This window comes from Triticum aestivum, chromosome 2A (genome assembly GCF_018294505.1).
Source record: "Triticum aestivum cultivar Chinese Spring chromosome 2A, IWGSC CS RefSeq v2.1, whole genome shotgun sequence".
In the NCBI taxonomy this organism is placed as follows: domain Eukaryota; kingdom Viridiplantae; phylum Streptophyta; class Magnoliopsida; order Poales; family Poaceae; genus Triticum; species Triticum aestivum.
Window position 1 is genome coordinate 664,902,524 of NC_057797.1, and position 12,890 is coordinate 664,915,413.

General features: G+C 48.1%; 1 long non-coding RNA gene across 1 annotated transcript; it reads left to right on the forward strand.

Annotated features, from left to right (window-relative positions):
• Window positions 1-11,104: 11,104 nt before the first annotated feature.
• On the forward strand, window positions 11,105-11,937 carry LOC123185840 (uncharacterized). Its single transcript, XR_006493510.1, has 3 exons — window positions 11,105-11,164; window positions 11,693-11,807; window positions 11,882-11,937. It is a non-coding gene; the product is annotated as an uncharacterized lncRNA (long non-coding RNA).
• The last annotated feature ends 953 nt before the right edge of the window (window positions 11,938-12,890 follow it).

Below are 12,890 nucleotides of genomic sequence, written 5' to 3' on the forward strand. Positions count from 1 at the left end.
AAGGCACGGCGGAGGCGGAGTCCAACTCGGACTTCGGTCCGAGTGGCGGCGGCGGCAGCAGCGCGCGCGCGCGCAGGAGGCGGCGACGGCGGCGGCCTGGCGCGGCTGGGCCTTAGGCCCAGTCGGTGCGGAACCTCTTTTTTTTAAAAGAAAACTTCGCTGACCGAAATAAAATCCTAGAAAAAAAACCTAAAATGCCAAAACAATTTTCACCGTCTAAATAAAATATTTAGAACAAGATGAACATTTTCTTGGCCCTAAAATGCAATTTTGAAAAACATGCAATTTTTTTAATGCAAATAAAATCCGAATAAAATCAAATAAAAAATCAATTTATTATTTTAATATTTTTCCTCCAATATTTCATTTATTTTGAAGAAGTCATATTATCTCCTCTCTTTAATTTTTAATGTGAAATATTTTTTGGAGAGAAATAATTAAAATCAAATCCTCTTTTCATTATTTGATAAAAGAATCAAATATGAAGACCGGGAAATCCCCAACTCTCTCCGAGGGTCCTTGAGCTGCTTAGGATTTCGAGGATTACGGAACAGAAAAGCAATAAAACATGATATGCATGGATGATCTATGTATAACATTCCAAATTGAAAATTTGGGATGTTACAAACCTACCCCCTTAAGATGAATCTCGCCCTCGAGATTCGGGTTGGCTAGAAAATAGGTATGGGTGGTCCTTGCGGAGATCATCCTCTCGTTCCCAGGTAGCTTCATCCTCGGTATGGTGGCTCCACTGAACTTTACAAAACTTGATAACCTTACTGCGGGTGACTCTGCTGGCAAACTCAAGAACCTTAACTGGCTTCTCCTCGTAAGTCAAATCACTGTCCAACTGAGTTGCCTCCAAGGGTATTGTATCTCTTAATGGTATTTCGCCATCTCAGCATGACACTTCTTCAGCTGTGAAACATGGAACACATCGTGGACTCCTGACAATCCCTCAGGTAACTCCAACTTGTAGGCGACTTCTCCCATCCGTTCCAAAATGCGATACGGTCCTACAAATCTCGGGGCTAAATTTCCTTTAACTCTAAAACGTTTCACTCCTCGCAAGGTCGATACTTGCAGATATGCTCTATCTCCAATTTCGTAGGTTACCTCCTTGTGTTTCGAGTCTGCATAACTCTTCTGCCTGGACTGAGCAATCTTCAGTCGGTCTCGGATCAGTTTTACCTTCTCCTCAGATTCTTTAATCAAGTCTGGTCCAAACAACTGTCAGTCTCCTACCTCATCCCACATCAACGGTGTTTTGGACCTGCGTCCATACAGGGCTTGAAACGGTGCCATCTTCAAACTGGCTTGGTAGCTATTGTTGTATGAGAACTCTGCATACGGCAAATTGTCATCCCAACTAGATCCATAATCTAGCGCATAGGCTCTCAACATGTCCTCCAAAATTTGATTGACTCTCTCAGTCTGTCCATCTGTCTGCGGGTGAAACGCTATACTGAACTCCAATCTCGTTCCCAAAGTCTGGTGTAACTGATGCCAAAACTTTGAAGTAAACTATGTTCCTCGATCCGATACGATGGTCCTCGGAACTCCATGCAGACATACGATCCTGGACATATAGATCTTGGCCAACTTTGCACTTGTATAGGTGGTTTTCACTGGGATGAAGTGAGCTACTTTGGTCAAACGATCAACTACTACCCATATGGAATCATATCCTGCTTTAGTCCTGGGTAATCCGGTGATAAAGTCCATGCCAAGTTTATCCCGCTTCCATTCGGGTATCGGCATAGGCTGTAACAGTCCTGCTGGCTTCTGATGTTCTGCCTTAACTCTCTGACATACATCACATACGGCTACATACTCGGCAATATCCTTCTTCATACCAGTCCACCAGAAATGTTCCTTCAAATCCAAATACATCTTGGTGTTTCCGGGGTGTATCGAGTATGGTGAGTCATGGGCCTCTTGAAGTATTAACTTCCTGATCTCCTGGTTGTTGGGCACATAAACTCGGTCCTCAAACCATAGGGTATCGTGCTCATCCTCACGAAAACCTTTGGCCTTTCCTTTGCCCATCTTCTCCTTTATCTCGGCAATCTCTTTATCATCTTTCTGAGCTTCCCGAATCTTGTCCAGCAATGTCGACTGAACCTCCATTGTGGCAATGAACCTTCTAGGTACAATCTCTAACCGAAGTTCCATGATGTCCTTTGCTAATTCCTTCGGCAGTCCTTTACTTTCAAGGATATTAGCATAACTCTTCCGACTCAATGCGTCTGCTACGACATTGGCCTTTCCTGGATGATAGTGTAGCTTCATGTCATAATCCTTTATAAGCTCCAACCATCTCCTCTGCCTAAGGTTCAGCTCCTTCTGGGTGAAGATGTACTTCAAACTCTTGTGATCCGTGTACACATCACAACGGTTTCCAATAAGGTAATGTCTCCAAGTCTTCAACGCATGCACTACGGCTGCTAGCTCCAAATCATGCGTGGCATAATTCAACTCATGAGGTTTTAGTTGTCGTGAGGCATACGAAACAACTCTTCCGTCCTGCATAAGCACACATCCAAGTCCTAAGCGAGAGGCGTCGCAATACACTTGGAACTCCTTATGTATATCTGGCAGTACTAGCACTGGGGCTGTAGTCAAACGTTTCTTCAACTCCTGGAAACTTGCTTCACAATCTTCTGTCCATTTAAACTTGGTATCCTTCTTCAACAGTTCAGTCATTGGTTTTGCAATCTTGGAAAAATTCTCAATGAATCTCCGGTAGTATCCTGCGAGTCCAAGAAAACTGCGGATCTCGCTAACTGAGGTGGGTGCCAACCATTCAGTGACTGACTGAACCTTGCTGGGGTCTACTGCTATACCTTCTCCTGATATAACATGTCCAAGGAATCTGACTTCCTTCAGTCAAAACTCGCATTTGCTAAACTTAGCATACAACTGGTGTTCCTTGAGCTTCTCGAGAACTAAACGCAAATGCTCTTTGTGCTCCTCCTCGTTCTTCGAGTATACCATGATATCATCAATAAACACCACAACAAACTTGTCCAAATACTCCATGAACACCTTGTTCATCATGCTCATGAAATAGGCAGGGGCATTAGTCAGTCCAAACGACATGACCGTGTACTCGTATAATCCATATCATGTTGTGAACGTCGTCTTTGGTATGTCCTTCTCTCGTATCTTCAACTGATGATACCCCGATCTCAAATCGATCTTCGAAAACACTTTAGCTCCTTGCAACTGATCAAACAGATCGTTGATCATCAGCAGTGGGTACTTGTTCTTAATCGTCACTTCATTCAATGCTCGATAATCAACAACCATCCTAAGGGATTTATCCTTCTTCTCAACCAAAAGTACTGGGGCTCCCCAAGGTGATGAACTTCTTCGGATATATTCTTTCTCCAATAACTCCTTGATATGTTTCTTAATTTCTTCCAGATCATTTGCGGGCATCCGATAGGGTCTCTTGGATATTGGTCCTGTTCCTGGTAACAGCTCTATCAAAAACTCAATATCTCTGTCGGGTGGCATGCCTGGTAACTCCTCTGGGAAAACATACGGGTAATCCTTCAATACAGCCATTTCCTCCTGAACAACTCCTGTAAGGGCATTCACTTGACTCCTCCTAGGCACATGCCTAGATACATACTTAATCCTTTTTCCTTCCGGGGTGGTGAGATAAATCGACTTACTAGCACAGTCAGTGCTTCCTCCAAACTTTGACATCCAGTCCATACCCAATATTACATCCAATCCTTGTGACTCCAAGATAATTAGGTCAGACAGAAAAACATGTGTACCAATGGTTAAGGGTATCTGGTCACACCATCGGCTAGCCATATACTCTCCTCCGGGTGAACTCACTAAAAGAGGGGTCCTAAGGGTTTGGGTTGGTAGTTTAAACTTATCCACAAATCCCCTTGATATGTATGAATGCGATGCACCAGTATCGAAAAGAACAAGAGTGGTAAATGACTTAACCAAAAACTTACCTATTACCGCGTCCGGCTGCTCTTCAACCTCCTCCACGTTAACGTGGTTCACTTGTCCTTTGTTGAATGGATTGGGCTTCTTCCCAGTGCTTCCATTTCTGTTTCCATTCCTTCCTTCGGGGCAATCATTGGCATAGTGCCCTGTCTTCCCGCACTTAAAACAGGTAACCTGACTTAAGTCTCTTTTGGCGGGAGTGGACGGGTTGGAGCGGTTCTGATTGTTGTTAGCTCCGTTCCCATTCCCATTCTTAGCACCACTGTGGTTATGTGATCCTCCTCCAGTGTGGTTGTGACCTCCATGGTTGTGAACAAGTCCTCCCGTGTTCGGGGTTAGGCGAGGCTTCTGCTGAGCTCCTGAGTTATACTTATCTTGTCCATACTTTCTCTTGCGGCTCTCAATCTGCTGTTGTTTCCCTTCAATCATAAGAGCCTTATCTACCAACTCCTGGTAGTTGTTGAAGGTTGCTACCATCAACTGCATGCTCATCTCATCATTCAGCCCTTCCATAAACTTCTCCTACTCCGCGGCATCTGTGGCCACATCATCAGGGGCATAGCGAGATAACTTGCTAAACTCATCCACGTACGGAGCCATAGTACGGTTCCCCTGGCGTAGGTTGCGGAACTCTCGCTTCTTCATCTACATAGCTCTAGTGGAGACATGGGCTATGCGGAAAGCTTGCTGAAACTGGTCCCAAGTGACATTGGCTATAGGAAAAGTGGTCGTGTAATTCTCCCACCATGAGGCTGCTGGTCCATCCAATTGATGTGCGGCAAAGCGCACCTTCTCAGCATCTGTGCAACCTACGGTGTTCAACTCCCTTCCAATTTGGCGTAGCCAATCATCAGCAACTATAGGCTCGGTGCTACTGGAAAACACCGGCGGCTGTAACCTTAGAAAACGGGGTAGGTTTTCCACTGGCGGTGGGTTGTTGTTGTTGTTGTTGCCCTGGTTCTGAACTAGCAATTGCATCAAGGCATTCTGCTACTGGATCAACTGGGTGAGCTTCGGCGGGAAGGCAAAACCGGGGTCACGTCTTGGAAGCATCTGAAGGGTTTAGATGGGAGAGATTTAGAATAGAAGAGGTCTAATGAGAAAACACTACCCATATGCACATGAGACAAACACAATCATTTCACTCAATCAATCAAGCAAGGGCATACAAACGGTCTAGAACTATCGCAAAAGTGCTCACTACTACTATATACATGGGGGAAATACTACTAATATATGGTAGTCATCTAGAAATTTTGATCGGTGGAAGACTCCATGATGTCTGTTCCAGCTTCGTCTTCAAAGTCATCATCACTAGGGTTGGAGTCGGTGTCGTCGATGATGATGTAGTCCTCAGGGCGTATTTCCTTGGATTCTTCTTCTTCTATTGGTGCTGGTCCTCCCATGAATACTCCGATCTTCGTGACTAAATCGTCATTCTTCTCCAGTAGTGTCTTGATTTCCTCCTCATATCCATCACGGGTAAACTTGAGTTCTTCCTCCAGCTCGATGATCCTAGTCTTCGCCTTCTTCAAGTCCATCATGTCCGCACACATCTGGTTCTCCTGACGTCGAATGTGCTGGTTTAACTCTTGGATGAAAGCTGCAATGGATCTATCCTTCCTGGTGTTGATTACTTCCCATTGCTCGTCTCGGCGCCCACATATTTGGTAAATAGTGTCCTTAAGCTCCCTGTTGTAAACTTCTCCAATGCGTCCCATGGTGATGTGAGCTGCCATACTCTTTCCTAAACTCCAGGTTGGTGCGTCGAAGGAAAATTCTATGGGTTTAGAAGTTGGCGAGAACGTCCTTCCTGGAACTTGTACTTGAATCATCCAGCGTTCCTCTTTAGGTAAAGTGGCGTTGTACGTCTCGGTGAAGCTTGGTATTCCAATGTTCAAGTACCTAGTGACTTCCTTCAAGTGGCGTCCAAAAGGTGTGTCTTCATCCAGTTGTGTAAACTTGTTCTTCATCTCTGTCATCCTAAAGAGTAGAAAGTGGAGAGGAGTCAGAAATGAGAAGAGAAGTGTGACCTAGGGTTTATCTTAGGGGTCGTGTCCTACACTCAGCGTGTGCTCTGATACCATCTTGTAGCGACCCGACCTCAGATGGTCAAGTCTCTGTGCTTCAGTGTCATCCCTGGATCGGTAATGCTGACACACACAGTACTCGAAGGATTTATAATAGAGTAGCAATCACACACTATTACATCGAATGTCTCCAAAGAGAACTTATTACAATAATACGGCTTAAGGCCATCTAATGCGATAACAGCGGAAGGCTTGGAAGATAAGGTGAGTCCATCAACTCCAACAGCATAGCTGAGCTGCACGACAACGACCTAACAAACCTTACTCCTCGTCTGAAAAGTCTGCAACATAATACGTTGCAGCTCGAAAACGGGTCGGCACATGGAATATGCTGGCAATATAACACAGTAGAGCAGAAACAGAATAATGCTATCACTACATGCATATATGGCTGGTGGAAAGCTGTATGGTTGTAGTTTTGCGAAAAGCCAATTTTTCCCTACAACAACGGAATAGATTTTAATTTACTATCATGGTGGTTGAAACATCATTGAGAAGGTATCCCCAACTCAATCCCAATTAAAGTGATTAACAACCCAACAGTATTAATTAAGCATGGTGAGATACATGTGATAACCCAAGTACTAGATACTCAAGAATTGTCCATAACCGGGGACACGGCTAACCATGATTAGATTGTACACTCTGCAGAGGTTTGCGCACTTTTCCCCACAAGACTCGATCGCCTCCGTTGGATTTCTCGCACGACATGGTGTTTGAGAAACGGATGACCGAGACACAGTCTTTCAGAAACGTTAACTCTCTACTCCGGGTAGACCATACCAAACCTACAAAACCCACTACCCTGCTGATCTACCTCTTCAAGAGCTTCACGTAACTTACTCAACTATGCTAGAGCCCATAATATCTTGTGGCTGCACACGGAAGTTTCTAGCATGAATCATCTCAGTTCCCTTTGAGCCTGGGTGGCGGTCCATAGGAAGATCACACGGGTACCCCCGGGATTTCCAAAAAAATAGACAACACTGGGTTCCCCAGGTGCCTCAATCCACCTAGTTGTTTGATTAAGTTGCCACCTTAAGTTGAACCATTAATTAACAATCTCACATCAGACATGAATTTCACTCAAACCCAAACCACGTCTACGAGCATAGCATAGCAATATAAGCAATACATAGAAGTAACTCCCAAGGGTTTGAATATAACAGGGCAATAGGTTCTACCTCAGCAACTACTTCCCAACCCACAAGTTAATGACATCCTAATCATGCAATGTTTGAGGATTGGAACTAATGCATAAAAACTGGGTAATAATGGGATATGATCAAAGTGTTACTTGCCTTGCTGACGATCCGCGAATCCTAGAGACTCGTAGTAACACGCTTCGCACTCCGGGAATTCTATCGCAAGCAAACAATAACATACATAAGTAACAAGCAACGATGCATAATCAAAACTCAAATAAGAGAGGTTGACCAGAAAGTTCAAATTAAGAACTCCGGCTCGCAAAAAGAATCAAAACAAACGGAGCAACGAAACTCAAACGGCGAAAGAAAGAAGCTTCGTTTACTAATCTGAAACTAGGTCAAATTTTACAGTAGCAAAACTTGTTTGAGTTGGTTAAACGGAAAGAGGGTTTCGAGATGAAACTCCAGGCGTTTGAATCGCCTGATTCCGTTAAACGAGCGAAAAGATAAACAGTAACTAAGATCGGATCAGAAATCACGATCAGAAAAATCACGGAATAAATCCGATAAAAGAAAACTCATGAACAGACTAATGAACGAGCATTCGTTAGCTGTAACTAACGGGCGAAAATCGTTCGTTAAAACGAACATACGGACGAATGTCCGCTAACTGGAAGAACCGAAAAAAACCGGGGAATCCAAAAAAACGGATCTAGGGTTTCTAAAAAACCGAATGTCGTGGTTCTAAGCCTGACAGTAGAGTGGGGGTAGGTATGAAGAGGCAAGGTCCTAGCTATGGAGAGGTTGTAAGCACAAAAGATGTACGAGTTCAGGCCCTTCTCGGAAGAAGTAACAGCCCTACGTCTCGGAGCCCAGAGGCGGTCGAGTGGATTATGAATGTATGGATTACAAGGCGCCGAACCCTTCTGCCTGTGGAGGGGGGTGGCTTATATAGAGTGCGCCAGGACCCCAGCCAGCCCACGTAGGAGAAGGTTTAAGGTGAGTTAAGTCTGGGGCGTTACTGGTAACGCCCCACATAAAGTGCCTTTACTATCATAAAGTCTACTTAATTACAGACCGTTGCGGTGCAGAGTGCCTCTTGACCTCCTGGTGGTCGAGTGAGTCTTCGTGGTCGAGTCCTTCAGGCCAGTCGAGTGTGTCCTCGTTGGTCGAGTGAGTCCTCGTTGGTCGACTGGAAGGCGACCTCTTCTAGGGATGTCCTAGGGTAAGTTACTTGGGACAGGTCCGTGACCCTACCCTAGGTACATAACCCCATCATTAGCCCCCGAATGGATTGAGGCTTTGAGTGAAGAAGGAGTTGATGTCGTTTCCGATTAACCTTTGCGCTCTAGTTGTGCGCTGTTCTGGATCAAAGAATCTCTTCGTTGACAGGGAGCAATTCGTCTTCGGTCGACTCGATCCATTCTATTTTTGCGTCGAGTGATCTTTCGAGCTTCGTCGATCTCCGAGCGACGGATCGCCGGAATCACCGCGTCTGACAGACTGATTTGTTGTTCGCGGATTCTGCGGGGTGCGAAATTTGGGGGCGCGCGCGAAGCGGGGCAGACCGCGGCGTTCGGATGGGACGGGGCGTAGACGCCTCGATCTCCGCGCCGCCTTTTTCGCCACGTATCCAGTCCTCATAACTGCTCACAGATATGATTAGATCGACCGGGCCCACACGTCAGCCACTCGGAAGGGACCTTATAAATGTGCCCGGCGAGGATTTCTGTGCTGCGCCTCAGCATTCTCCCTCTCTCCCTCTGCTCCCTTCCTCCCTGCTCAGCGTGCCCGCTCTCGCCTCCGCACCGCTTCCCTTCGTGCATCTCACCGGCGACCATGGCCAAGGAGAAGACGGCGGCGCTGGAGCGTGCCAAGAAGGCGTCGGCATCGGAGAAGGCGAAGGGGAGATCCACCAGCCGCAGAGGATCCTCGTCCAGATCCCGCCTGCCGAAAGGCTGGGTCCAAGGCGACTGGATCCAGTCGACCATCACGGAGAAGGACCTCCTCGACATGGCCAACGAGGGCTTGATCCCTCACGGAGCTGCGAGGTTGCCGGGGAAGGAGTGGCAGCCACAGCCAGAAGAGGGTGAGTGTGTGCTTCTGGCCACTCATGTCGATCGGGGGTTTTCCTTGCCACCAAGCATTTTCTTCCGTGGTTTCTTGAATTTCTTTGGAGCGCAGCTCCATCACTTTACTCCAAACTCCATTGCCTATCTCGCTGCATTCGTGTCCATGTGTGAGGGTTTCTTGGGCTGTCGACCGCACTGGGGCTTGTTCAAACGTATCTTCACGTGTCGCTCTCAGACCGTGAAGAAGGCGAGCCCAGGTGACGAGAAGACCCGAGTCGTCCAAATGTGTGGGGGCCTGGGAATTCAGGTGAGGAATAATAGCACCTTCCCGCCCATGTCCTTCCCCGAGTCCGTCAGAGGCTGGCAGTCGACTTGGTTCTACTGCCAGGTCCAGTCGACGCCAGGGCAGTCGAGTGGACTCCCTCCGTTTACCATGGACCGAGTGAACAAGCCCTCCCCTCTGAAGCTGATTCCGGAGGAGAAAGCCGACGTGAAGATGTTGATGGAGCGCGTGGTGCAGCTGGTTCGGGACGGTGTGACAGGCATGGACCTCCTGGAGGTTTTCCTCAAGCGTCGCATCCAGCCTCTCCAGTTCAGGAGCCACTGCATGTGGTTGTACTGTGGGCCCGAAGACGAGACTAGAGTCCATCCAGAAGAAGTCGACGATGTCACTCTGGAAAGATGGATGGCAGCCGTTACCGGAAACAGGGACAACCCGCGCGGAGCCAGAAGGATTCCTCCACTCGACCACAACAGCATCCCAAACAAGGTACACTTGCTCTGCTTTCCATTGTGTCCTTGTCGTATTCATTTCTGCTAACCCTGTCGACTGGTCGACTGATCCTTGTTTGGGCGACTGCTAGGCCTTCACCGAGCTGTACTCGATGCCCAATGGGGCACAAGCTTCGACTGAGGAAGGCGAGGCGAGCGGGGGCGAGGCGAGCGGGGGCGAGGCGAGCGGGGGCGAGAGCCAGGAAGAGGAGGAATGGGACTCGGATGCTGCAGGGGATGATGACGACGATGATGATGATGAAGGTGATGAAGATGACATCGAGGACGAGGAAGAAGAGGAAGAGGAGGTCGTTCCACCGCGCTCAGAAAGGCGGTCGAAGCTTGTCCACGACCCTTCGACCGAACGTGGTAAGGGGGTTGCGACCGCCACCCAGTCGACCAAGCGCCCCCGGACCACCTCTCCGGCGCCGACTGAAAAGGCGCCGAAGCAGCCCAGGGCGGCCTCATCGAAGCCGACCAAGCTCCTGCCGAAGATGAAGGTGTCCATCCCCACCATTTCAGGGTAATTGTGTTGCTCATATTTTCTTATTCTTGTGCGAACTTTATCTCTGGTCGACACTGAGGTTAGTCGACTGATCCTTTGGAGTTGCAGTGCTGCTACTTCTGAGACCTCGGCCCGGGCCGATGACCACGAGATGGAGGATGCAGCAACTTCGAATCCAGGTGCTGTGTTCTTAATACCATTCTTAGTCGACTGACTCGCGATCTCTGATCCTGACCCTTCTCCGCAGCTCCACCCAACACTGTTATCGATCTTCCTGATGATGATGAGGATGAAGAGCCGCTGAAGCACAGGAGGAGTCGAAAAGCGTCCGCCAGTAAGGTGCCTCAGGATGTGTCAGCGCCTGAAATTCTGACTGTGGAGGAAGAGAACACCACTCGACACACGGTGACCTTCGCGACCCCACTGACGAGTGCTCAGCAGCCCTCCCTCTTCACGACTCACCACGTCCCAGAGGACCAAGCTGGTGCGGCGAAGGAGGCGATACGCCAGGCGGGACTCATGATGGAGCAGCTGAAGACCATCCGGGATGCGAGCCAGGCAGCTTATGACGCCAGCTCTGCCCTCCAAAGCAATGTCCAGGTCAGTCGACTGCTGTTTGTTCTGTTGGATATGCTACCAAAAACTTTTCTTTTCCGGGATTTATATTAGTCACCCACTGGGTGTGTCGAATAAACTCCGTGTTAGCGGGGGCACGCTGAGTGCACCCGCTGGGTGTAGTCCCCAAGGCTAAGGTCGACTGCTGGCAGTCGGCCTTAGGCTTTATGATGTCAATCTTTTTGTCAGTCGACTGGTCGACTGGATTTCGCAAACCGGTGGGGGCACGCTGAGTGCACCCACTGGGTGTAGTCCCCGAGACTGTGGTCGACTGTTTGCAGTTGATCACAGTCTTAGAGAATGCGTCTCGCACACTGTTTTTTTTTTTGAGGTCGACTGGTCGACTTTGTCTTCAACAGGATTAGTGGGGGCACGCTGAGTGCACCCACTGGGTGTAGTCCCCGAGACTACGGTCGAATGCTTGTGTTCGGCTGTAGTCTTAGAAACGTGTGTTTTTCCCTTTTCACTCGGAAGTGAATTATTTTTGACATTTAGTCGATTGGTTCTTCGCAGAACTCTTGTGATCTTGTGACTCGCTACTCAGAACTGGAACAGAAGCATACTCAAGTCGAGCTGAGCTTGAAGCTGGTTCAGGAGAAGCTGACAAAGGCAAAGGAGGAGACTGAAGGTATGTTTGGTGAGACCTTGACGACTGCTTTTCCTCTTGCTTGTTTCAACATCTGATCTTGCTGTGTCTTGCAGGTAAGGTAAGGGAGGCCCAGCAGAAGAAAGACCTTGAGCTAGCTGAGAAGATCAAGCTTGCTGACGAGAAGTTAGCTTCAGTCACCAAGCTCGAACAAGACAATACCAACCTGAAAACTGCTCTTGGGATTGCCAACAAAGAAGTCAGTCGACTGAGAACTGACAAAGCTGCCTTGACCGACCAAGTCAGCAAATTGACTGAGAAGAAGACTGAACTGGAGGCCTTCCTGAGTGGCTTTGCCAAGAAGCTGTTTCTTATGCTCGAAGGTAAACCTCCATGTTTGGCAAATATTTCCAACTGTGGCTTCTTCCATTCGACTATCCCCTTGACTTAGTGATCACCCTTGCAGAATTTTGTCAAAACTTTGAAGAAGAAACCAGCCGACTGGAGCCAAACCTTGACCCTGTCAATTCTCCGGTGAATGACGAGGTTGCCATGGATATTTTCCGACTGGAGTCTCGCGTTGCAGCTGTCGTGGATTATCTCGCAAGGCTGAAGGCCGCCACATCTCGCATCGACTCGACGCTCTGGCCTGAGGAGACACTTCAGAATGACCTTGAGTCACTAATGGCCCGCTTGAACACGATCCCTGGTCGAGTGCAGGAATGGAAGAAGTCCTCGGCTCGGTGTGGTGCAGATGTCGCTCTGTGTCTGGCCCGAGTCCACTGCAAAGATGCACGAGAGGAGAAGCTGGCGGCTCTTCGGGTGGCCAATACCAAGAAGCACGACTTCAGGTCCTTTATGGAGACTTTCCTTGCAGCTGCCACTCGGATCGCCGACGGAATTGACCTTGATGAATTTGTTGCACCTTCCAGCCCTCCACAGGAGGGGTAAAAAACTTCTTCTGGCTCGACTCTTTTAAATTTGCCTCGGTATGCCGAGTGGAATTGTATCCGACAAACTTTAACAGGCTTGACGCCTGAGCACTTTCGGTTCCTTTAGACATCGATTCAAACTTGAATTTGACGCTTGAATATGATTGCCTTCGGCTCAAAATGTCCTTTGCAG